The 27,379-nt window shown below is 41.8% G+C and overlaps 1 long non-coding RNA gene across 5 annotated transcripts in view; it reads left to right on the top strand.

Moving 5' to 3' along the window:
- LOC139176414 (uncharacterized) overlaps positions 1–27,379 on the top strand; it is a 544,804-nt gene that overhangs the window by 337,402 nt on the left and 180,023 nt on the right. For all 5 annotated transcript variants that reach the window (XR_011560878.1, XR_011560877.1, XR_011560876.1 and 2 more), the window contains one exon: positions 22,855–23,010. This is a non-coding gene — a long non-coding RNA (uncharacterized lncRNA). The remainder of the gene's footprint in view (positions 1–22,854; positions 23,011–27,379) is intronic.

Below are 27,379 nucleotides of genomic sequence, written 5' to 3'. Positions count from 1 at the left end.
TCTTCTCACTTTCTTACCCCTACTGATGTGTCTTAGTCTCCATTTTCTAGAGAACCTAAGCCTGCCTTCTCTCCATCCCTCCATTCCTCCTTCTGTCAGTTTATACTTTTATCCACCCATCGATTCCATCATCCAACCAACCAAATAACTGACCATTCAGGAAAGTTAATTTAAACTGCAGTGCTAATGGCTTTAACAGTCTTAACATTAACTTTCCCCAGTTGAAGGGATTTCTGGCATGATAACAGGCCAACAGGGTAAATATTTGGGGAGGAACATATGGTGAATTTAGCTGTCCTGTTCTCTACTTAATTGTAGAGCTACTTAGTTTAGATCTGTTATGTCAGGATGAAAGCAAATTTGAAGATGATTCAGCTTAGTCCAAAGTCACCTCTGCCTAATTGCTGTCATTATAGAATGAAATCACCCTGTAGCTGAGACCACAAAGGCTCTATTGCTGGGAAGGCCCAGGTTTGCAGCAGGTGTAGAGGCCTCTGCAAGGCAGCTGCCTTGGGTCCCACTGCTGACCTCCTTGGAGGGTTTCAGTGGTGGGGCTCCTTCTGCAGTCAGGGTACTCGGATTGTGGTTAAGATCTGTCCTGTCATCACTTTCACTCTGATTAGTCTCACTTGGAAGAACTTTTGATAGCCTTTCACAAGCACAGGTCAGCGTGGGAAAACCAGTTCCTCTGTATGGGACTGATTTAATCTCTGTGTGTAGAGGCTGATCTTGGGGTAAAAATGCACTCCTTCTCACGTCAAACACTTGGGACATGACAGCCCACAGCTGCTCTTGAGGCACCTTGGGTTTTCTGACTGGGGACGGCTGGCTAAGAGGTGTCTGCCTGGCTTGGGCCCCGGTGCATCATTCAACGCTGGGCTTGATGCCACTCGGCTCCGGGTGTAGTCAAACAATCTGTAGCTTAGTGGGACATCCTGCTTGCTTTGGGTGACTCACAGTTCCCCAGCAGCTGCTTGAAGTTTTGTTTATAGCAATGTCTCCTGCTCACTCCACACCCCCAAGTCCCTATAAGCTACTCCACAGGTGGCCTGACTTTTGGTGCAAAAAAAGTTTATCAACTGTTCCTTTCTTCCTCCAATGTATGTGTATGTGTGTTTAAACTTATCTAAACAAAATTAAGCTGTGGGGAGTCCATTAATAAAAGGTTTCTATTACAAAATTATTGGCACTCTGCGAGGCGCTTTTGAGGAGAGCAGGAAGATCGATTATACCTGAAATAAAAGAGCAGGGCAGACAATACTCAGGGGGAAAGGCTCTTAAGTATGAGAAGGAATATAGATTTCCACCTGGGCAGTCAATGTTTGAATATGATGAAAAAGCATGTTAGAATCCACGGTCTGGCAATTATTTGAAAAGTCTTGGGGAGACTCTAAATGTGCTTTAAAAAAAAGAAAAACAACCCCCCCCCCCCCCCCCGCCAAAAACTCAGCTAAAGCTTCTCAGAAATAAAGAGCAGCTATTTCAACAGAAGACTAGAAACCCAAAATGCAGAGCCTATGATGAATTTGTGGAGGTTTCTAAAGCCACAGAAATGGTGAGCCCACTGTGTTTGCTGGGGGGCATGGGGGTGAGGGAGGGGACAGGGAGCCCAGGCCATCTTCCAGAGCAGTCAAGCTAATGAGAAACCATTCCTCTTCTTTAAGCCTGGTGCCTTCACTTGTTTCTCGGAAGCTTTGTGAAACAGATGGGGAGTACAACGGATTGTTACCCAGAAAGGATCAGTTCAATGGGGGTGCAGTTTACTTTTCATCTCTGTCATGTGAACCAATTAACCTGCAGCAGGCTGGTGAAATGCAGCTGGCAGTTAATAGGGCCATTGTTGGAGCGGTGCCTGCCCTGGGCAAACTGCTGATAGGGATCTCTGGATGGCCCTGGGGATGAGAGGAAACCAGCTGAGCTACAGCTGTGGTGGGATGTTCACTCTCAGGAATGGCTGTGCATTGTCAGGGAAGGTGGGCAAGAAAAAGAGGGAAATGAAAGGGAACCCCTGGGTTAAGAAAGGGAAGGTAGGTAAAGAAGGAGAGAGGAAAAGGGGGGAATAAAGGAGGAAGGGAGGGACTACAGCCCTTCATCTGTAGGGGGGCAGGGATAGTTTCCAGGACCCCCTCAGACCCAAAAATCCTTGGATGCCCAAGTCCCTTATATAAAATGCAGAGTATTTGCATATTCCCTGGTGGTTCAAACCAAAAACAATCTGTCTGAAATGCAGGAAACATGGGTTCAATGCCTGGGTCAGGAAGATCCCCTGGAGAAGGGAATGGCAATCCATTCCAGTATTCTTGCCTGGGAAATCCCCTGGACAGAGGAGCTACAGTCCATGGAGTCGCAAAGAGTCAGACATGACTGAGCAACTAACACTTCTGAGTATAACCTACACACATCCTCCCATATACTTTAAATCATCTTATAATTCATAAAACAGTGTAAAACTATGTAAATAGTTGCCTGCACACAGCAAATTCAGGTTTTGCTTTTCAGAACTTGGCAATTTTTAAAAAATATTTTCCATCTGCAGTTGGTTGAATCTAGGGACGGGAAACCTGTAGGTATGGAGTATTAACTGTGTAGCACTTGTAGGTGCTGCCTTTAATCTTCACCAAAAAATTGCTGAAGGGATTCTGCTCTCAGGCCAACTCTCCCCAAAGTGTATTCAGAGGAGGGGTCGTGTTCTGTATGGTATTAATTGGTGTTTTAGGGGGGGTATCTTTTAATGGATGAGAGATAAACTATGGTCTCATCCATTTGGGAAATGTTTTTGGTTTAACAGGTTTCTTTAATGTGTTCCTTCTCAGAACTTTCAATAAACTCAAGTGTGTTACAGGGCTCCATCACTAGACCATGGTATTATAGCGCCTCCTCAAATTATTTTATTTATTCAAAGATGATATCCTGGGACAAGCATTCTGAGAAATGGAGTTTTGGAAATAATGATCCAAGCCTGTGCTCTACTTGCAGGCAACACTGAGCCGCTTCCACACTGGTTCTGTCTTAAAGCTGGACAAGCCCCTGACATCTTTCTTTGGTTGGAGCCCAAAATCTTCCTGCCAATTGCCAATTCTTGCAATTGATGAGTAAGTTACTTCCTCTTGTTTTTCTACAAGAGCAATAGAGGATGGAGGGGCATTGGACATTGGTGTGTTTTAGTGCTGTGAGCTTGCCAACTCTGCTTTCTTCTTCCTGGAAAGGAACCGCTCCCATCCACATGGGTCCTCAGAAGCTCTCTGAAGACCACCACTGGGGGTGGAAAGGAGCCAGCAAAATCTTCTCTGGCCCTATCCTCTCCCCATGGTGTCATTTAGATAGTGACAACCCTCAATCCCGATCCTGGAGAGAGCTCCTTTTAGAGACATGGCATCACTGGCATGTGACCAGCGGAGGCAAGACTAATGTCCCAAGTGAAAGTCGCTCAGTTGTGTCGACTCTTTGTGACCCCATGGACTATACAGTCTACGGAATTCTCCAGGCCAGAATACTGGAGTGGGTAGCCATTCCCTTCTCCAGGGGATCTTCCCAACCCAGGAATCAATCCCAGGTCTCCCACGTTGCAGGTGGATTCTTTACCAGCTTAGCCACCAAGGAAGCCCAATGTCCCAAAGGTCTTACTTTTGTGTTGACCATTACTTCTTTTAGACACCCGCAGGGTCCAGTTCTGCACCTGTTTTATGGGAGATCAACATAGCAGGAAAATTGTTCCTACCCAGAAGCTCTGGGTAAACAAATAAAGGAACTGAAGAACTGGAGATTCCCTCATTCCCCACCCATGAAGTCTGGGAGGGATTAGACAGAGTCATTAACTACTCTTAGCAGCTTCTTAGATCTATTTTCTTTCACTTTCTGCAAATGGCATTCTTTACCCCACCAACAAGTGGGACCAATCAGGAGCATACAATGCGGCGAACACACGCATATTTCTGTCTCCAAATTAGTAGGAAAATAGGCAGTGGGGAAGTGAGGACATGAAGAAATTATGTTTTTAGACAGTTAATTTACCCAAAGTACAACTGCTATCTGTTTATTACAGACATTTTGGAACATACATAAAAGTAGAAAGAAGGAACATTTGTCTATGAAGATGAATGGCGAACATTTCACCCTGTTGCCAGCAACCAAAATGGTTATGTTTTTTTGAGCAACTGCCTGATTTTTACCCACAAACATAGTAGTTCTTATATCTAGTCGTATCTCCAACTTTGCACCAGTTTCTAGGAAAGTTTGCACTCCTCATTCATGGAATAACAAATTAGTCTTTGAACACTGTTTATGGAATACCTGCCATGTGCCAGGATCCCTGCTAGGCCTAGCAGGGTGTGAGCAAACCAGACATGTGTCTGCCGGTACACATATGCCATTCCTAGGCGGTGTGATCTGATGGATGCTGACAGGTATTAATAGGACTCACTGAGTGTGTAGCTAGCACTGTGTTAGCGGTTTGCATATGTGCATGTGTGTGCTAAGTCGCTTCAGTCGTATCTGACTCTTTGCAACTCTGTGGTCTGTAGCCTGCTAGGCTCCTCTGTCCATGGGATTCTCCAGGCAAGGACACTGGAATGGGTTACCATGCCTTTCTCCAGGGGATCTTCCTGACCCAGGGATCGAACCTGCATCTCTTATGTCTCCTGCATTGGTAGGTGGGTTCTTCACCACTAGTGCTACCTGGGAAGCCTAGCAGTTTGCGTGTGTCAGGGAACTTTAGTTTCTTTAATTTTGTATGTGTATTCTTTCAGAGAGTTTCCTTCTCCCTACTCCAAGGACGCTGGGCTGCACTGATGTGCTTCTGCCAGTGGTGAAGTTCATGTTACCAGGGACACCTTCTTGTTTTGTGTTTTGGGGAAGCCTCTGGGCACAATCTCAGAGGAGATCCTGGCTGGGGCCCCAGAGGAGGAGGCAAGAGAGCACTGTGGTTTGAGGAGGCAGAGGTGGGAACTAAATTTCTACAGAACTGAACAGGGGACAGATGGGGCAGATCTCAATCGGTGGGGGTCTGTGTCCTTCTCCCTGGGGGAGTCAGAGGGGAAGGCTGGCAGCACATCAAGGAGGAGGAAGACTCCAGTTACTTATGCTCAAAGCAATAGCCATCAAATCCATATGTACAGAGAACACTGAGCCTCTCGGACACAAGAGCCTATGAAGACCTTGACAGTGGCACCTGCTTGCTGACCAGTGTGGAGTGATGATTGTAGAGTCCCTGATGTTTCAGGATTCATGTGGTCTTTAGGGCCTTTGTAGAACTGATCTAAGTTACTTTGATCACACACCAGTCTTTAATTCTCTTGCAAAGGTGAAAATGAAACCAAATTCAGGTCAAATATTGCCACACAACCATCACTGAATGAACATTTATTATTGCTATTATTTTTAAATTTTGGGAGAAAATGTTATTAATTTAAGCAGTAAAAAATAAAATCTTTTAACTTTGGAAGGAATATCAACATCCCTTTCTTTAGGAAAGTGATGCTTTAATTGTCCAGAAATAAAAAGTGAGCTGCTTGAAAAGACTTCCACCAAAAGAGTTTCCACAACATCCTGATGTCTCATTAAGGAATTCTTTCTTACATCTCACTTAAAATCCACTTTCTGTGATAAATTGTTTGTATTCCTTACTGTTAAGAAGTATTTACATCTGCATCTACTAGCTTATATATGAAACACGGGAGGACCAAATCTTTATGTTTAGCATCTGGCCCAGCATATTAAGAGCTGGTCTGAAATACTCAGAAGAAAATGTAAAAGAAACACCAGTAGCACCAGTAGTAAGAATAAGTGAATTTCAGAGATGGGGAGTGTTGAGTAGCTTGAACTAGCATTTAGTAATGAGTAGTTTCATGCAAAGATGGGCTCAATAAAGGACAGAAATGGTATGGACCTAACAGAAGCAGAAGATATTAAGAAGAGGTGGCAAGAATACACAGAAGAACTGTACAAAAAAGATCTTCACGACCCAGATAATCATGATGGTGTGATCACTGACCTAGAGCCAGACATCCTGGAATGTGAAGTCAAGTGGGCCTTAGAAAGCATCACTACAAACAAAGCTAGTGGAGGTGATGGAATTCCAGTTGAGCGACTTCAATTCCTGAAAGATGATGCTATGAAAGCGCCGCACTCAATATGCCAGCAAATTTGGAAAACTCAGCAGTGGCCACAGGACTGGAAAAGGTCAGTTTTCATTCCAATCCCAAAGAAAGGCAATGCCAAAGAATGCTCAAACTACCACACAATTGCACTCATCTCATACGCTAGTAAAGTAATGCTCAAAATTCTCCAAGCCAGGCTTTAGTAATACGTGAACCGTGAACTTCCAGATGTTCAAGCTGGTTTTAGAAAAGGCAGAGGAACCAGAGATCAAATCGCCAACATCCGCTGGATCATGGAAAAAGCAAGAGAGTTCCAAAAAAACATTTATTTCTGCTGTATTGACTATGCCAAAGCCTTTGACTGTGTGGATCACAATAAACTGTGGAAAATTTTGAAAGAGATGGGAATACCAGACCACCTGATCTGCCTCTTGAGAAATTTGTATGCAGGTCAGGAAGCAACAGTCAGAACTGGACATGGAACAACAGACTGGTTCCAAATAGGAAAAGGAGTATGTCAAGGCTGTATATTGTCACCCTGTTTATTTAACTTATATGCAGAGTACATCATGAGAAACGCTGGACTGGAAGAAGCACAAGCTGGAATCAAGATTGCCGGGAGAAATATCAATAATCTCAGATATGCAGATGACACCACCCTTATGGCAGAAAGTTAAGAGGAACTAAAGAGCCTCTTGATGAAAGTGAAAGAGGACAGTGAAAAAGTTGGCTTAAACCTCAACATTCAGAAAATGAAGATCATGGCATCCGGTCCCATCACTTCATGGGAAATAGATGGGGAAACAGTGGAAACAGTGGCTGACTTTATTTTTTTGGGCTCCAAAATCACAGCAGATGGTGACTGCAGCCATGAAATTAAAAGATACTTACTCCTTGGAAGGAAAGTTATGACAAACCTAGATAGCATATTCAAAAGCAGAGACATTACTTTGCCAACAAAGGTCTGTCTAGTCAAGGCTATGGTTTTTCCTGTGGTCATGTATGGATGTGAGAGTTGGACTGTGAAGAAGGCTGAGTGCTGAAGAATTGATGCTTTTGAACTGTGGTGTTGGAGAAAACTCTTGAGAGTCCCTTGGACTGCAAGGAGATCCAACCAGTCCATTCTGAAGGAGATCAGCCCTGGGATTTCTTTGGAAGGAATGATGCTAAAGCTGAAACTCCAGTATTTTGGCCACCTCATGCGAAGTGTTGACTCATTGGAAAAGACTCTGATGCTGGGAGGGATTGGGGGCAGGAGGAGAAGGGGATGCCAGAGAATGAGATGGCTGGATGGCATCACTGACTTGATGGACGTGAGTCTGGGTGAACTCCGGGAGTTGGTGATGGACAGGGAGACCTGGTGTGCTGCGATTCATGGGGTCGCAAAGAATCAGACACGACTGAGTGACTGAACTGAACTGAACTGAGTAGGCATGCACTTCCTACTACCTCCTCTTGAACTCTTACGAAGTCCCAGTTCTCTAGTAGAGGGTTCAACCACTTCCTTACATGTACTTAGTCACTTGATACAGATATAATAGTATGTCAGAGCTAGGGTCTAGTCCCTGTATAGTTGATTTCAGGCATCCAGAATTTTCCAGATCAATAGCTCAACAAGGGATTGTTTGTAGAACAAGTCTGTGCATCACCCCTACATGTCCAGGCTAAAGGCCTTGCTAGGTTCTTATTCTAGGTTTGTGCAGAGATGGAGAGTATCTCTCAACTATTTTTCTTCATATATGTAGATTCTCTTTTTTAGATTCTTTGCCATTGTAGGTTATAACAATATATTTAATATAGTTCCCTGTGCTATACCGTAGGTTCTTGTTTACTTATTTTATATATCATCGTATGTATATATTAATCCCCAAATTCTAATTTATCTCCCTGCCACATCCCACCCCGCTTCCCCTTTGGTAGCCATAAGTTTGTGTTCTATGTCTGTGAGTCTATTTCTGGTTTGTAGATAAGTTCATTTGTATCATTTTTTTAAGATTAAACAAATAAGTGATATATAATATTTGTCTTTCTCTGTTTGACTTACTTCACTCAATATGACAATCTCTAGGTCTATCCATGTTGGTGCAGATGGGATGAGTTCATTCTTTTTTTGTGGTTTAGTAATATTCCATTGTATACATATGTATCACATCTTTTTAATCTATTCAACTGTTGATAAACATTTAGGTTGCTTCTATGTCTTAGCAATTGTAAACAGTGTTGCTATGAACATTGGGTGTGTGTATCTTTTTGAAATAGAGTTTTCATCTTTTCTGGATATATGCTAAGGAGTGGGTTAGCAGGGTCATATGGTAGCTGTATTTTTAGTTTTTTAAGGAACCTCCATGGTGTTGTCCATAGTGGCTGTATCAATTTACATTCACACCAACACTGTAGGAGGGTTCCCTTTTCTCTAGCATTTATTGTTTGTAGATTTTTTATTATGTCCATTCTGATTGGTGTGAGTGATACCTCATTATAGTTTTGATTTGCATTTGTCTAATAATTAGTGATGTTGAGCATCTTTTCATATTGTTGGCCATCTGTATCTTTCTTTGGAGAAATTTCTATTTAGGTCTTCTGCCCATTTTTTGATTGGGCTATTTGTTTTTTTAATATTAAGCTGGATGAGCTATTTGTATATTTTGGAAATTAACCCCATGTTTGTAGCATCATTTCTCTCATCTATTTCAATTAGTTCTCATAGTTGACCAATGAGAACCTCTTTCTAGCATCTTTATGTACACCAGTGTACTATTAGTGTTATCAATGTATTAATTTCCTGTGAGAGCTGTAAGAAATGACCACAAACATGGTTTCCTAAAACAATAGGAATTTATTCTTTTATGCTTCTGGAGGCCAGAAATCTGAAATCAAGGTGAGCCAGGACTGTACTCTCTCTGGAGACTCTAGAGGTCTCTCTGTTCCTTGTCTATTTTGGCTTCTCATGGCTGCTGGTGTTCCTTGGCTTGTGGTCACATCAGTCCAATTTCTGCCTCTGTCTTGACACTGACAGGGTGTCAGTGTCCTCACTTCTGTCTGTATAATCTCCCTCTGTAAGGACAGTTGGTATTGGATTTAGGGTCCATCTGGATAATCTAGGACAATCTCCTTAAGATCTTTAATTTATAATCTAGGATAATCTCCTTATCTTCTTATGATAAGATCTCTAACTTAATTATATCAACAAAGATCATTTTTCCAAATAAAGTCGCTTTCACAGGTTCTGATGCTTCAGACATGAGCATATTTTGAAGGTCACAATCTAACTCATTGTATCAATGATTCTGTTATTTAGGATGCTATACAGCAAGTTTTCTGGTGATCACAGTGTAGATAACAGGTCAATGAGCAGTAGCTACATCTGGAGAGTGGTCTTTCTTTTAAATACTAGCTGACCACCTGTAGGCCTTCAGGAAAGAGCAAGTGACAGCCCCTCGAGCTCAACTTAGAGAAACTAACACATCACAATTCAGGAGAGAGCACTGACAATGCTTGTGATTGAATTTGCTAGTAACTTTCAGGATGGGGATTTAAGGTTAGGTTTACTTTTATCTTAATGAAATATTTCTTGCATCCAAGGTTTTGCTGGACAATTCCTATCTTATACAAATTATCATAGTTAATTTTCATAGCATTGTCAAAGTAAAAGTGATTATACACATTTTGTAGGTAAGGATACTGAAGCTGAGAAATACTAAAATGATCACGCTGATAGGGTAGGGCTAAGACTTGGCCATGTTTCTGTCTGACTCTAAAGTCAGAATGCCTTGCTATACAGCTAGACTGCTTTTTCCAAGGTAGTCCAACCCACCTGGAAATACCTGCCTCTGATCAGTTTCTAGTGGTACTTGCAGTTCTACCTGCTTTGGATAAGTACACTATGGAAGAAGTAACATTAATGAAGAGGAAGACAGAGAAAAGAGTATAAAGATAAGAAAGGGGGCAGGAGAGAGGTGGGGGTTCAGAAGAAGTCCTCTAACTGTTGCAGTTTATAAAGAAGAAAGTTGAGGGCATGGACTGATACTTTAGTCAGTTTGGGCTGCTGTATGACAAAGTACCATAGACTGTGCATCTGACTTACACATAATAGAAATTTACTTCTCAGAGTTATGGGGCTGAAGGTTAGGATGGAAGTCTGAGATTAGGATGCTAGCACGATTGGGTTCTGGTGAGAGCCCTGTTCTGTGTTGCAGATGGCTCGTTGTACCCTCACATGGCAGACAGCAGAGGGAGGAAGAAAACTCTTCTGTGACTCTTACAAAGACATTAATCCTATTCCCAAGGATTCACCCCATAACCTCATCTTATTTCAATGACCTCCCAAAGTCTCCATCTCCTAATACCATCTCACTGGGAGGTAGGGTTGCAACATATGGATTTGGGGGGAATATAAACATTCAGTACATAACAAGTGGCTGAGAGATTTTCCAGGGCCTCCACCAACCAGCAGAATGGCAGACCCTGTAGGCTGCCAAGGCATAGAAGAGTCAGGACAGGCAGCACTGGGGGTCCAGGCATTGGTGTGTCCTGGCTGCCCCTAATCCTGGGGTGATTTTACTCAACTGGTCCCATACTTTTTCCCTGGCTCTCTACCACCTTGTGGTCCTATTTGAATTGTTGCAGATGTTTGATTTCTATGCTGGTGGCCTATCAACTATGTGGTAGATTGCACTATTCTTCATCCATTGCTTTGTGAGTTTTCAGTCCCTCCCTAGAAGCAGAATATCTCATTTCACTGATACCGGGCTTGGTCACATGACTTACTTTGGTAAATGTACTGTTATCAGATGTGATGTAAACCAAAGCTTGAAATGTACCTTCAAATCAAGTTTATGTTTGTACATGTCTGCCATTGGCATGAAGACATAATCTAGCTACTCCATTGCTCCAAGGTTGATTAGAGAGACATGGAGATTATACCTTTTAGCAGTTTGAAACCTAGCCAAGTGGAGCCTAGCCTAGGTCAGCTGACTCCTAGTTAAACCAATAGATGCCTAAGTAATAATAACTGATCATTGTTTTAAGCTACTTTATTTTGGGATGACTTGTCATACAGTATTATTATGGCAAGGTCTGACTGATATATTCTGTCTTACAATTGTCATATCCACCCCTTCCCACCACTGTCTGCCACATTTCTGTTTTGGGGTGCCAGCAACACTGGCAGTAGCTATAGCTCCAGGTACTAAGGCAGCTTCTCACCACAGAGCTGGATTCCTGAGGGGCACCATGCAGAGCCAGACCTTTCATAGAACATACAGACCCTGGAAAGGGAGGAGTTGGGTCCTCTTCCTACCTTTTACAATGCTGTTACTGCTCTTTCCTGCAATCTCTCTCGTGGGTAAGGTGGTTCCCAGCCTCTGCCTGAAGTCACATTTCCGAAGGTGCACCTGCATGTCTAGGAAGCCTCCTCACTCTGTCTATAGGTTCAGCATCTGCCCAGCTGGTTAGACACGGATGTTTGCAGCTTAAATTGAATCGGCCAATTTATGTTGATCTCCATCCTTTCTACCTTTGTGGTTATCCACATCCAAGCCTTTGCTTCTAGCATTCTTGAGGGAAATGGCATCATGGCAGAAAAGCTTATGGAGACACAGAAGATGATGATCAATCTGAAGTGAAGTGAAGTGAAGTGAAGTCACTCAGTCATGTCCATCTCTTTGCGACCCTGTGGACTGTAGCCTACCAGGCTCCTCCATCCATGGGATTCTCCAGGCAAGAATACTGGAGTGGGTTGCCATTTCCTTCTCCAGGGGATCTTCCCGACCCTGGGATGGAACCCAGGTCTCCCGCATTGCAGGCAGACTCTTTGACCTCTGATCAGTCTAAATGCCTACAATTTCAATAATGAGTAGCCAGCCAGGCTGGACACCAATGGTTTTCTCTAGATGATGGGATTATGGATGTTTTGTAAAAACCTATTCATTCTCTTTTGTGTTTTCTATATCTTCCAAATGGGGTATTGTTTGAATCTGAAAAACAATAACCTCTACCTTAAAACAACAACAACAACAATGAAACAACCTCACCACTTTGGAGGTAGGGTGAAGTGGGAGGGGGCAGAGTGGCTGTAACAGCAGCTAGGACAGTAGCTGGGGGTCAGCACCCAGTGCTTTTGGCATTAGAGGCCTCAGACTGTGGAGTCCAGCCCAGCCTGTCACTTGGTGCTGGCTCCCACTGAGGGTCATGCTTCTAACCTTAGCTGGCAGCTGGCAAAGGACACTGGATAAGGAGATGTGGGGAGACCCTAGGAGCTGCAAAGGGAGTATGGCTGGCTCAACCCTAAATCCATCTGCTCTATAGGGGTTCCTAGTTTTGTGCAATAAATAGGCTTTTGAAAAATTGTGAGAGTCACAATTTTAAATGCAAAAACCATTTTATACGTGCTAGGGGAGTTTCCTGAATAAAAGGCTCCTATTGTGAAGCCCTGGGTAAAGTGAATAATCTCTACCCATTTTATCTTTGGCATAAATCTGTATTTTCACTTAGGATGTTTTGGGTTTCCATGAGAAAATAGATGACAGGTGTTCTGGAAAAGCATATCCTAGAACTTCTGCTGAGGGTTAATGGGCGGTGGCATCATCTCTAATTGGAAGGACAGCTTGGCCCTGCTTTAAGTCCTAGTAGTGGTGCCAGTGTATTACGTTCTTCCCAAGTCCTGCTCTTCTTGCCTGGAATTCTCTCCTTCTAAAACTGCATATGGCTCCCTCCTTCACATCTTTTGAGCTTGTGCTTAAATGCCACTCACCTTGCTAGAGGAGCCTTCTTCATCATCCCACTTAGAATTGTGACTCTTCATCACTGCCTCTCCCCTTTGTCTTCCTGATTTTTCTCCAGGGCACTTAACCACCGTCTGTCATACTGTATATCGTCCCGGTCGTGTTCACTGCCTGTGTCTTTCCCTGGATGCGGTCCTGCAGGACCAGGACTGTAGGCTGTTGTGTTCACTGTTGTGTCCCTGGTACCTGTCACAGTCTGTGCCTCAATAAATGCCTGTTAAATAAATTGAATGAATGAATGACCACGGGCATGTTACCTAAATTTTCTGCAAGTCAAAAATATAAATGAGTAAAGCAGAAGCTGCCCGTTGGCTTGAGAGTTGGGGAGACAATTATGCTTGGGGAGGGGGCTGCGTTAAACTTCTGGGAGTGGCTCCCTTGTGTCCGAGGGGGCAGCTGCTCTACAGCTCCAGCCAACTCTTGTCACAGGCGTGCTGGCTCAATATTGCCAGATTTTAAAGCTTTTCTTTTAAGAAAGGCCAGAAAATGACTTTAAAAAAGTGAATTCACTTGAGTTTTAAGTGTTGGTAACCAGGACTCATTTTTACAAAACCCTTGTAATTGTGTAATTCAGACATCTGAGAGTCAGGTCCGAGAGGCAAGCACCAGGATGGGATTTCTGGACTAGACACTCTCCCTCTAGAAATCTATTTTATTCTATCCTGTTCTGTTCTGAAAGCATAGAGTCTAATCAAACTCAAACCAAATTATTTGATTTAAACAGGAAAGATTAGGCCATCATATTTTGCCTTCCCAACCTGACAGGGAAAAGTTTACTCCCTGGAAAACCACTAATTGTCTCTTGAATGACACATCTCTTGAATGACACAGAGAAAATCAACACACAATGTGGGAAGATTGGTTCAAGTAGCAAGGCAATGGGACTCCCCTCACGTTATTTTTCAGATTGATAGGATTTCCTCTATACATGATAGTAACTCCACTGGGCCTCAGCTACAGGTCACTTGGAGGGGAAAAAATTCACCCTTTTCCAGTCTATGATTCCAAAAGTACATTTTATGCAGTTCATTTTATTCTCACATAATGATTTCTGCTCCTTGGCTGCTATTAACAGTCCTCAACGTATGTATCTGATACCTTGTGAAATGTCCCAGTGAGTCCACTGGGATCTGTAAAGGAGTGTGATGAAGGGTGCCTGAAACAAACAGGAAAATGTCCAACAGATGGAATTGCTCTGATGACCTCCTATACCACGACCATGGTGATGAATGACTCTCTTTTGCCAATTATATGGGTGGTAATTGGACTCCTTCCTGCCACAGAACAAGTCATTTTATGACTGTGATACACTATAAGATATGGAAATATGGGCCTTGGGACTAATAGGGAACTGAAGTTGCTGGACAGGATCAGACAATATGAGGTGTGAGAGAGGAGACAGGAAATGTTGGTATGTGCTAATGCAGAGGGAAAATGGGTGGTGAGGGGGCAGAAGAGGTGAGAAAAGATTAGAGATAAGAAAAAGCAGTCATCATGGTGGGCAAGTATGGTCATGAAGGAGCATAAATAGACTGGTTTTAAACCCACAAAAATCTGGGTTTGAGTATCAGCTCCATCTTTTAACAGCTATATGTGCCTGTGGGCAAGTTACTCAATCTCTTTGAGCCTCAGTTCCACCGTCTATAAAATGGGCCTATTAAAGCCTCAGGGCTTCCCTGGTGGCTCAGATGGTAAAGAATCTCCTGCAATGCAGGAGACCTGGGTTCGATCCCTGGGTGGGGAAGATCCCCTGGAGAAGGAAATGGCAACCCACTCCAGCATTCTTGCCTGGAGAATTCCAGGGACAGAGAGGAGCTTGTCAGGCCACAGTCCATGGGTTTGCAGAGTTGGACATGACTGAGCAACTAACATGCACAGTAAAGCCTTCCTCCAGGGTTGAAATGAAAACTGAAAGAAATAACGTAGGTGTGCTGCCAGGTACAACGTAAAACCTCAGTACCACCCATGCTACCCAAGATTCTAGGACTCAGAATCTTCCATCATAAAATGATAGCTGGTATTGAACTAGACTAAGGTGCATAGGGCAGACAGACTGAAACACAATCACACACAACCAGCCAATCTGATCACATGGACCACAACCTTGTCTAACTCAGTGAAACTAAGCCATGTGTGTGGGGCCACCCAAGATGGATGGGTCACAGTGGAGAGGTCTGGCAGAATGTGGTCCACTGGAGAAGGGAATGGCAAACCACTTCAGTATTCTTGCCTTGAGAACCCCATGAACAGTATGAAAAGGCAAAAAGATAGGACACTGAAAGATGAACTCCCCAGGTTAGTAGGTGTCCAATATGCTACTGGAGATCAGTGGAGAAATAACTCCAGAAAGAATGAAGGGATGGAGCCACAGCAAAAACAATACCCAACTGTGGATGTGACTGATGATAGAAGCAAGGTCCGATGCTGTAAAGAGCAATATTGCATAGGAACCTAGAATGTTAGGTCCATGAATCAAGGCAAATTGGAAGTGATCAAACAGGAGATGGCAAGAGTGAACATTGACATTCTAGGAATCAGTGAACTAAGATGGACTGGAATCGGTAAATTTAACTCAGATGACCATTATATCTACTACTGTGGGCAGGAATCCTTTAGAATAAATGGAGTAGCCCTCATAGTCAACAAAAGAGTCAGAAATGCAGTACTTGGATGCAATCTCAAAAATGACAGAATGATTTCTGTTCATTTCCAAGGCAAACCGTTCAATATCATGGTAATCCAAGTTGATACCCAGACCAGTAACATTGAAGAACCTGAAGTTGAACGGTTCTATGAAGACCTACAAGACTTTCTAGAACTAACACCCAAAATGATCTCCTTTTCATTATAGGAGACTGGAATGCAAAAGTAGAAAGTCAAGAAACACCTGGAGTAACACGCAAATTTGGCCTTGGAGTACGGAATGAAGCAGGGCAAAGGCTAATAGAGTTCTGCCAAGGAAATGCACTGGTCATAGCAAACACCCTCTTCCAACAACACAAGAGAAGACTCTACACATGGACATCACCAGATGGTCAACACTGAAATCAGATTGATTATATTCTTTGCAGTCAAAGATGGAGAAGCTCTATACAGTCAGCAAAAGCAGGACTGGGAGCTGACTATGGCTCAGGTCATGAACTCCTTATTGCCAAATTCAGACTGAAATTGAAGAAAGTGGGGGAAACCACTAGACCATTCAGGTATGACCTAAATCAAATCCCTTATGACTATACAGTGGAAGTGAGAAATAGATTTAAAGGACTAAATCTGATAGACAGAGTGCCTGATGAACTATGGAGGGAGGTTCGTGACATTGTACAGGAGGCAGTGATCAAGACCATCCCCAAGAAAAAGAAATGCAAAAAAGCAAAATGGCTGTCTGAGGATGCCTTACAAATATCTGTGAAAAGAAGAGAAGTGAAAAGCAAAGGAAAAAAGGAAAGATATACCCATTTGATGCAGAGTTCCAAAGAATATCAAGGAGAGATAAGAAAGCCTTCCTCAGTGATCAATGCAAAGAAATAGAGAAAAACAACAGAATGGGAAAGATTAGAGACCTCTTCAAGAAAATTAGAGATACCAAGGGAACATTTCAAGCAAAGATGGGCTCAATAAGGGACAGAAATGGTATGGACCTAAATGAAGCAGAAGTTATTAAGAAGAGGTGGCAAGAATACACAGAAGAACTGTATAAAAAAAATCTTCATGACCCAGATAATCATGATGGTGTGATCACTCACACTTAGCTAGAGCCAGACATCCTGGAATGTGAAGTCAAGTGGGCCTTAGGAAGCATCACTATGAACAAAGCTAGTGGAGGTGATGGAATTCCAGTTGAGCGACTTCAAATCCTGAAAGATGATGCTGTGAAAGTGCTGCACTCAATATGCCAGCAAATTTGGAAAACTCAGCAGTGGCCACAGGACTGGAAAAGGTCAGTTTTCATTCAATCCCAAAGAAAGGCAATGCCAAAGAATGCTCAAACTACCACACAATTGCACTCATCTCACACACTAGTAAAGTAATGCTCAAAATTCTCCAAGCCAGGCTTCAGCAATATGTGAACTGTGAACTTCCAGATGTTCAAGCTGGTTTTAGAACAGACAGAGGAACCAGAGATCAAATTGACAACATCTGTTGGATCATTGAAAAAGCAAGAGAGTTCCAGAAAAACATCTATTTCTGCTTTATTGACTATGCCAAAGCCTTTGACTGTGTGGACCACAATAAACTGTGGAAAATTCTGAAAGAGATGGGAATACCAGACCACCTGATCTGCCTCTTGAGAAACTTGTATGCAGGTCAGGAAGCAACAGTTAGAACTGGACATGGAACAACAGACTGGTTCCAAATAGGAAAAGGAGTATGTCAAAGCTGTATATTGTCACCCTGCTTATTTAACTTATATGCAGAATACATCATGAGAAATGCTGGGCTGGAGGAAGCACAAGCTAGAATCAAGATTGCCAGGAGAAGTATCAATAACCTCAGATATGCAGATGAACCACCCTTATGGCAGAAAGTGAAGAGGAACTAAAGAGCCTCTTGATGAAAGTAAAAGAGGAGAGTGAAAAAGTTGTCTTAAAGCTCAACATTCAGAAAATTAAGATTATGGCATCCGGTCCCATCACTTCATGGCAAATAGATGGGGAAACAGGGGAAACAGTGGCTGACTTTATTTTGGGGGGCTCCAAAAATCACTGCAGATGGTGATTACAGCCATGAAATTAAAAGATGCTTACTCCTTGGAAGGAAAGTTATGTCCAACCTAGATAGCATATTAAAAAGCAGAGACATTACTTTGTCAACAAAGGTTCATTTAGTCAAGGCTATGGTTTTTCCAGCAGTCGTGAATGGATGTGAGTGTTGGACTATAATGGAAGCTGAGCACTGAAGAATTGATGCTTTTGAACTGTGGTGTTGGAGAAGACTCTTGTGAGTCCCTTGGACTGCAAGAAGATCCACCCAGTCCATCCTAAAGGAGATCAGTCCTAGGTGTTCATTGGAAGGACTGATGTTGTAGCTGAAACTCCAGTACTTTGGCCACCTGATGTGAAGAGCTGACTCATTGGAAAAGACCTTGACACTGGGAAAGATTGAGGGCAGGAGGAGAAGGGGACGACAGAGGATGAGATGGTTGGAGGCGTCACCAACTCAATGGACATGGGTTTGGGTGGACTCCGGGAATTGGTGATAGACAGGGAGGCCTGGCGTGCTGCCGTTCATAGGGTTGCAAAGAGTCAGACACGACTGAATGACTGAACTGAACTGAAGGGTGTATGTAGGGCTTCCCTGATGGCTCAGATGGTAAAGAATCTGCTGGCATTGCGGGTGACCGAGGTTCAATTCCGGGGTCGGGAAGTTTCCCTGGAGGAGGGCATGGCAATCTACTCTCCTGTTCTTCCCTGAAGAATTACAAGGACAGAGGAGTCTGGCAGGCTACAGCCCATGGGGTTCCAAAAAGTTGGACACGACTGAGCGACTAACACTTACTTATGTAAGTATGTAAATGTAAATGCTTACAGAATTGAGACAGGTAGTGTAAATGAGTGAAAGCATCCAGGTATAAATACTGCCGGGACTGAGCATTAGGGCCCCTGCTGAGTAGAGGCTATTAGCTCTGCTGTGTGTTATCAGATCTTCAGTGTTTTCAAGGGAAACCTCATTCTGGTCTTAAGGTAAAACCTCCTGATTAATAAATGTGGGCACCTAACTCCTCCCCCACTTTTTAGAATGTATTGTTTGGGTTACCAGTGTATATGCAAGTCAGATAAAAGTTGGGTTATTTTTAGTTTGTGGGCTACCATTTCACAACCTCTAAAGGAAGAATTTAGAAGGATCGTACAAGGATTGTTTATCAGGGCCCAAGTAAATAATTCTGGGGTCAGATGACCACAGAGAATGTAATTTTAATTTGGAACCCAAACTGTGCCTTGAATTCAACAGAAAAGTCAGAAAACTGATGCTCCAAGGTCTGAGATTCAGAGAGGGTGCATCCTCTGTGGACTTGGGACAGAACTGAAACAGCTGGACATACACCAAATAAATGATTTTCCATCCTCAACCAATTGCATCAGCATCTCCAGGGGCTGAAGCTTCTCTGCGAGATTTAATAACAGCCAGTTTGAGAACCGCTGTAGCAAAGTTTTGCAAAGGTAATCTGTGGTTAAATAGAATAATAATTCTAATTTATCTGGAAACACAAATTTTGGGGAAAAATAAGCAAATTTTCTGTCTGCTGCTGCTGCTGCTGCTAAGTTGCCTCAGTCGTGTCCGACTCTGTGTGACCCCATGGACTGCAGCCCACCAGGATCCCCTGTCCCTGGGATTCTCCAGGCAAGAACACTGGAGTGGGTTGCCATTGCCTTCTCCAATGCATGAAAGTGAAAAGTGAAAGTGAAGTTGCTCAGTAGTGTCTGACTTAGCGACCCGATGGACTGCAGCCTACCAGGCTCCTCTGTCTATGGGGTTTTCCAGGCAAGAGTACTGGAGTGGGGTGCCATTGCCTTCTCCGAATTTTCTTTCTAAGACTGTTTAATTTTGTTTTGTAGTCTTAGCTTTCAAATTGGAAAATAACTAATATACCTGCCTTCCTCCTTTCCTTCCTTTTTAGTCAACATATTTGTATTCATGAACACATTAACATATATGTAGCTCTGTGATCAGTGTATACAACTAACATTTTTTTTTATTGCCGTTAGAGAATTGTATTTACATTTCTGACAATTTTAAACTATGGGGACTGCAAGTGTCTTGGGTTATAGATTAAACTTGGCCAGAAATTAGTGAAAGTTTCTTTCATCAGGAGGTGGAGCCTATTTCCAGACATCCTGAAGCTGGGCTGGCCTTCTGACATGTTCTAGCCAATAGTGCAGGAAAGTTATGTGTGACTTCCATGCTCAGACCTCAGGGACTTTGAGTCTTACCTTCTTGGAATTCAGCGGCCATGTGCAGAAGCTGAGCTGCCTGCTTGAGAGGCCATGAAGGAGAACTGAGTCATTCTCACTGACAGGTCAAATCTCAGACATGTAAGCAAGACCATCCTGGATCAGCCAGCCTTCAGCTGACCTGTCAAATGAGGGTTAACAATGGACTGAAAATGCAGAGTGAATGACTCCAGCTGACATCTTAGAAAGTAGATATCCATAAGCTGTCCCAGCTGAGCCCAGCTCAAATTACTGACCTAGAGAATTGTAATTCATTGTCATTCTAAGCTATTAAGTTTTGTGATGGTTTGTTACACAGCAATAGGTAAAGACTTTTTTTTTGTTTTTTAAATCACAAGAAAGCTTTCAGAGAGGTGGGGAAATGCTTGTTCATTATTTTCCAGGAGGCCCAAAAATTGGTGAAGTATTTCAAAAGTTATTCGTAAGACTGTGAAGTTATTTATGCTTTGAATAACGGAAAGTCATTTGAAGGAGGGGAGGAAGGCTCTGAGGTCTGAGGGGAATGTGGAACTTTTTGGGTAGAATGCTTTCAGCTGTAAATGGCAGAACTTGCAAATAAAAGTTTTTTGAAAAAAATAGACACTTAACATCTCACTTAAAAAGTCAAGAAGTAAGTGAATACAGGGTTCATGCAGTAGTTCAAGTTCCCAGGCTCTATCTCTTTTTCTGCCCTCCCATCCACAGTAAATTAACAATGTTTCTCCTCATGGCTTAAAGATGGCTGCTGCAGCTCCAAATTGTCCTACAATTATGTCCTCAGAAGGAAGGGAAGCTTGTGGGGGAAAAAAGTTCTACTTCTGTGTGACTCTTCTTGTAAGGGAAAAAATGCTTTTCCCAGGAGTTCTCAGCAGAATTTTTCTTACACTTCTGGCCCCAAATGGGATCACTTGCTCACCCTGCTGCAAGAGAGGCTGACCCAGCCGCAGTCTCTGCTGTGGGAGGCAGACTGCCCATAGGGAAGAAGGGTAATGGTGGTAGTTGGAAGGCAGCAAATAGAGGTGGAACCAGCCTTTCCCCTTCCACAGAGAACAATGGCAGAGAGGACTGAGTGCCCTGGGATCCTGAAATTGGGCTATGAAGCCAGGAGACCATTTGGGCTATATAACAAACGTGATATACAGAACACATAAGAACATCCCCAAATTATCCAAGATCTTAGGTCTATGAAAAGTGACCTAAAAAAAAGAGAACTATTTCAGAGTTTCCATTGAGATGTCAAGATGCGGATATTTCATAGCTATTTGCTTTTTGTTGCTGTTGTTGTTCTCCACTGTGCCAAGAAGAAGCAAGTTTTACTTATCACTATTACAGAAAATTCACTTGTCACCCATGTACATGTAGAAATGCAGGTTACGTATATCAAGTATACAGCACTTTTTGTGACATACAGTAGATATCCTTTAATTATTTTTATTTTATTTTTAAATTTTATTTTCTATTGAAGTATCTACACATTAACATACATTTTGTTGTTCAGTCACTCAGTCGTGTCCGAATCTTTGCAGACCCCATGGACTGCAGCATGCCAGGCTTCCCTCTCCTTCACCATCTCTCCAGAGCTTGCACAAACTCATGTACCTTGAGTTGGTGATACCATCCAGCCGTCTCATCCTCTGTCATCCCCTTCTCCTCCTGCCTTCAATCTTTCCTAGCATCAGGGTCTTTTCCAATGAGTCAGCTCTGCATCAGGTGGCCAAAGTATTGGAGCTTCAGCTTCAGCATCAGTCTTTCCAATGAATATTCAGGGTTGATTTCCTTTAGGATTGACTGGTTTGATCTCTTTGCAGTCCAAGGCACTCTCAAGAGTTTTCTCCAATACTATAGTTTGAAAGCATCAATTCTTTGGTGCTCAGCCTTCTTAACATACATTAAATATCTACATTAACAATGTTCTGGTAGTTTCAGGTATACAGTAAAGTGATTCAGTTATACATATACATGTATCTATTCTTTTTCAAATTCTTATACACACTGCTGTATTTAAAATGGGAAGCAAACAGAGACCTACTGTATAGCACAGAAAACACTGCTCAAATCAGAAAAAAATTTGCATAATAATTTTTTTTTTGGTATAATGATATTTAAATGGAGACTTTCAGCCTCTGATTTCCTTCCTCCATTTCTGATCTCTGAGTATGAGGTTCTTGAGGGCAGGAATATGCATGTAGTTATATCTTCGTTTCCTTAATGCCTATCATGCTTCCTGATATATAAAAGGTGTTTTTATTAAGTGCTTATTCTGAAATTACTCTAACGGTAACACAGAGCCGTTAGCTGTTGTGGTAAATGGCATTAAGAGTTTGAATACCTGGCTGACCACATTAGTGGACTGTGGAGTGGAGTCACAGCTCGAAGTAACAACTTCTTTTTGCTCCTTTGTGTCTTTGTGACAGAGGCAGAGAGAGAAGGGGGAGTCTCTATTGATACATGAGATGCGTTGGGAGATTGTGTCAAAACCAAGATGGTGTCTTCAATAATCTGTGGACCTTGAATTATGTTAAGAAAGTAATTCTTCACATCTTTTGAAACAACCTCTTGTTTCAGGATGCCTGGTGATAGAGCTGAGAATGGATTTGGAACCTGAGGGAGACGTAATTCCTCATTTCTGTCAGACCTGCTTTAGGCCACCAAGGTGGTAATGCTCCTTCTAGACAGACTAGAGACTGTCTTCAAATCAATACCTTTTACTTGCATCTGACTAATTTTCTTATTTTTAAAATGAGTTGGCAAAGCTTTACAAATCACCTGTTAACTCTGACCAGTTACGTTTTATACCTATGCCAATTCTTTTACTTTTTTCTTCCCTCTCACTTTTTTTTTTTAAACCAAAAACATCTGCTTGTCAGATTAAATTATTTGGAAGTCATCTAAACACAAAACTCTAAGAGACACTGAAAAGTTGGAGAAATCATTCTATTACAAATCAAGACGATGATGAACAGAAATAAGACCAATAGCAATTTTTAATCTCTTATTGTTAAATCCCTTCAATTTATAGACTTTTCTCTGTGGACTCTTTCTCCACAGCTTTGTGCATGACAATACCTGACATCATCCGAATGGCCTTCTCAGAGTGCAGTTAAGGATCAGAAAATTCAGTCCTGGGGGATATTAACAGCTAACTGAGATCTGCCTGGGAACAGTCAACATAATCAACTTAGACATTCTGAGTCCAACCCAATGGTAGGCTTTAAAAAAATTCTCTTTTTAAACTTTAAGGGATATGGACCAATAAGAAAATAGAATAAAAATAATTTATAATTGTAATTCTAAGAGATAACCATCCTTTCTATTTTGGTGAGTATCCTTCCAATCTTTTGGGGAGGAGGAAATAGGTAATATATATTTACAAAATTGGAATCATACCAGACATACTTTTCTGTAAGATTTTTTAAATTTAACAATCTCATGAACATTTCCATGAACATTTTTCTCATGAATATTTAACTCTTCTTTAACCATATTTTTATAATGATTATGCCATAATATATTGAATTAATCTTTTATTTTGAGACATTTCCATTGTTTCCATTTTTTTTTCTATCGTAAGCAATACTATGATGAATAGCCTTAGAGCTAAATATTTGATCATTAAACATTGGTGGTAATGTTTTTAGACTAAATGCCCAGAAGTGGGGTTAGTGGTTCTCCAACAAACCTACTGGCCTAGAAGTGCAGTGAAGCAGCGTTCCTGTAACGTGGCCAAGGGCTCATCATTGAGGGGCATTTGTATGGGGGCTACATTGGGGATATTAGGCATGAAAAGGCTGCCTGGAATCCTCCAAAAAGGTCAGTTTGAAATAGTCAAAACTCAGTGAATAGGGGCTGTGAATGTTTTTATAGTAAATTTTGCTACACTAGTTTCTATTTAGTCACAATACTTGCTTGGTCTCGGCTTTGTGCTGTGGTAAACAGCAAAACAAAAATCATATGGTGGAGTAGAATATAGATTCCCCACCCCCCACCCCCCGATAGTCTCATGTGTATGGTTGGAAAGAAGAAGAAGAAAGAGGAAGCAGGGGAAGCCATCTGTTCTAGAACAAGAGTGGGAAGATTTAATGCTCAGAAGGATGGCTTGGTGAAATTTTTGGCCAGTCAAGCTTCTGTTTTATGATTTTAGGTTTATAATCTAGGACCCATGAAATCCAAAAAGTCAATAATTTAATCAAATAAAATAGACACTCAGTCAAAGTGGTGGTGAATTCTGCTCCTGATTGTTATTTTGCCAGAATGTTTTTTTTTTTTTTGCATTTTCCGGACTGGAACCACTGTTTGCATTTCTTTGCCTCTTTTTTACTCTACCATGTGTTGTAATGTAATACATAATTTAGTAAGAGATTTGCAAGTTAGTTCCTTGGGACATTTAATAGAAATGGATAAATTTAACAATTAGTCTAGGTCTCTGGGAGCTTTTAAATCTTTTTAAACCTATAGAGTGTGGAAGTTAATAGTAACTTTTAAATTTCTCTTCATACCATTCAAAGCATATATATTTATTTTTTAAAAGTTCCCTTCCTTTTCCTCCTCTAAGTTTTCTGAGCTCCCAGGAGGATGGAAGGGGTACAATATCACACGAAGCCACACATGCTTGGCTGTGCATCTGCTTTGCCTTCTTATGGCTGTGGAGACCTTGGGTCAATCATTTACTTCCACTCAGTCCTGTGCCTATAAAATGAACACTTCATTAACTTCTTGTTGTAATAAATGAAACTGACTCTGATTAATGTAATCCAGAAAAAGACCTATAGGTAGCCTATTGGGTAGCTCATGAAATGGGAAAAAGAACAAAACCAAGTTTTAGGAAAAGCTGGCTCACACATTCAGCTCTGGGAAAACAGGCAGCACCTGCCCTTGGCCCCAACCTGTCTCCACTCAAGGCTGGCTCCCAGAAGGAGGAACCTGATTGGCTGGAACTGAGTCACATATCCTCCTCTGACTCCTCCCTCTCCCCATGGGGGAGGTACTGGCAATTTGATTGGCAGCCTCGCTTGAGTCACATGAAATGGAGGAAGCACACTCTCAGCAGAGGTAGGGATGCTGGAAGCACATGCATGAACCCAGAATAGCATGCCACAGCTCTTAGGAAGACTCCAGACACTGTCCTTATGGTCCTGGAATATGGTATGTCTCAATAAACAATAGTTACTGTCGTTATTCTTGCTGACAGAAGGCTAAGATTACTCATTGTTTTAGTAGGAACACAAACAAAAGATTTGAGTTTTGAGTTTTTTTTTTTTTAATTTTATTTTATTTTTAAACTTTACAAATTGTATTAGTTTTGCCAAATATCAAAATGAATCCACCACAGGTACACATGTGTTCCCCATCCTGAACCCTCCTCTCTCCTCCCTCCCCATACCATCCCTCTGGGTTGTCCCAGTGCACTAGCCCCAAGCATCCAGTATCGTGCATCGAACCTGGACTGGCAACTCATTTCATACATGATATTATACATGTTTCAATGCCATTCTCCCAAATCTTCCCACCCTCTCCCTCTGCAACAGAGTCCATAAGACTGTTCGATACATCAGTGTCTCTTTTGCTGTCTCGTATACAGGATTATTGTTAGCATCTTTCTAAATTCCATATATATGCATTAGTATACTGTATTGGTGTTTTTCTTTCTGGCTTACTTCACTCTGTATAATAGGCTCCAGTTTCATCCACCTCATTAGAACTGATTCAAATGTACTCTTTTTAATGGCTGAGTAATACTCCATTGTGTATATGTACCACTGCTTTCTTATCCATTCATCTGCTGATGGACATCTAGGTTGCTTCCATGTCCTGGCTATTATAAACAGTGCTGCGATGAACATTGGGGTACACGTGTCTCTTTCCCTTCTGGTTTCCTCAGTGTGTATGCCCAGCAGTGGGATTGCTGGATCATAAGGCAGTTCTATTTCCAGTTTTTTAAGGAATCTCCACACTGTTCTCCATAGTGGCTGTACTAGTTTGCATTCCCACCAACAGTGTAAGAGGGTTCCCTTTTCTCCACACCCTCTCCAGCATTTATTGCTTGTAGCCTTTTGGATCGCAGCCATTCTGACTGGTGTGAAATGGTACCTCATAGTGGTTTTGATTTGCATTTCTCTGATAATGAGTGATGTTGAGCATCTTTTCATGTGTTTGTTAGCCCTCTGTATGTCTTCTTTGGAGAAATGTCTATTTAGTTCTTTGGCCCATTTTTTGATTGGGTCGTTTATTTTTCTGGAGTTGAGCTGTAGGAGTTGCGTGTATATTTTTGAGATTAGTTGTTTGTCAGTTGCTTCATTTGCTATTATTTTCTCCCATTCTGAGGGCTGCCTTTTCACCTTGCTAATAGTTTCCTTTGATGTGCAGAAGCTTTTAATTAATTAGGTTTAATTAGGTCCCATTTGTTTATTTTTGCTTTTATTTCCAATATTCTGGGAGGTGGGTCATAGAGGATCCTGCTGTGATGTATGTCAGAAAGTGTTTTGCCTATGTCCTCCTCTAGGAGTTTTATAGTTTCTGGTCTTACGTCTAGATCTTTAATCCATTTTGAGTTTATTTTTGTGTATGGTGTTAGACAGTGTTCTAGTTTCATTCTTTTATAAGTGGTTGACCAGATTTCCCAGCACCACTTGTTAAAGAGACTGTCTTTAATCCATTGTATATTCTTGCCTCCTTTGTCAAAGATAAAGTGTCCATATGTGCGTGGATTTATCTCTGGGTTTCTATTTTGTTCCATTGATCTATATTTCTGTCTTTGTGCCAGTACCATACTGTCTTGATGACTGTGGCTTTGTAGTAGAGCCTGAAGTCAGGTAGGTTGATTCCTCCCGTTCCATTCTTCTTTCTCAAGGTCGCTTTGGCTATTCGAGGTTTTTTTGTATTTCCATACAAATTGTGAAATTATTTGTTCTAGCTCTGTGAAGAATACCGTTGGTAGCTTGATAGGGATTGCATTGAATCTATAAATTGCTTTGGGTAGTATATTCATTTTCACTATATTGATTCTTCCAATCCATGAACATGGTGTATTTCTCCATCTGTTAGTGTCCTCTTTGATTTCTTTCACCAGTGTTTTATAGTTTTCTGTGTATAGGTCTTTAGTTTCTCTAGATAGATATATTCCTAAGTATTTTATTCTTTCTGTTGCAATGGTGAATGGAATTGTTTCCTTAATTTCTCTTTCTGTTTTCTCATTATTAGTGTATAGGAATGCAAGGGATTTCTGTGTGTTGATTTTATATCCTGCAACTTTACTATAATCATTGATTAGTTCTAGTAATTTTCTGGTGGAGTCTTTAGGGTTTTCTAGGTAGAGGATCATGTCATCTGCAAACAGTGAGAGTTTTACTTCTTTTCCAATTTGGATTCCTTTTATTTCTTTTTCTGCTCTGATTGCTGTGGCCAAAACTTCCAAAACTATGTTGAATAGTAATGGTGAAAGTGGGCACCCTTGTCTTGTTCCTGACTTTAGAGGGAATGCTTTCAGTTTTTCACCATTGAGGATAATGTTTGCTGTGGGTTTGTCATATATAGCTTTTATTATGTTGAGGTATGTTCCTTCTATTCCTGCTTTCTG

This window comes from Bos indicus, chromosome 2 (genome assembly GCF_029378745.1).
Source record: "Bos indicus isolate NIAB-ARS_2022 breed Sahiwal x Tharparkar chromosome 2, NIAB-ARS_B.indTharparkar_mat_pri_1.0, whole genome shotgun sequence".
NCBI classification, from domain to species: domain Eukaryota; kingdom Metazoa; phylum Chordata; class Mammalia; order Artiodactyla; family Bovidae; genus Bos; species Bos indicus.
The sequence above is the reverse complement of the archived record's forward strand: the minus strand, read 5'-3'. Positions and strand labels throughout refer to the sequence as shown.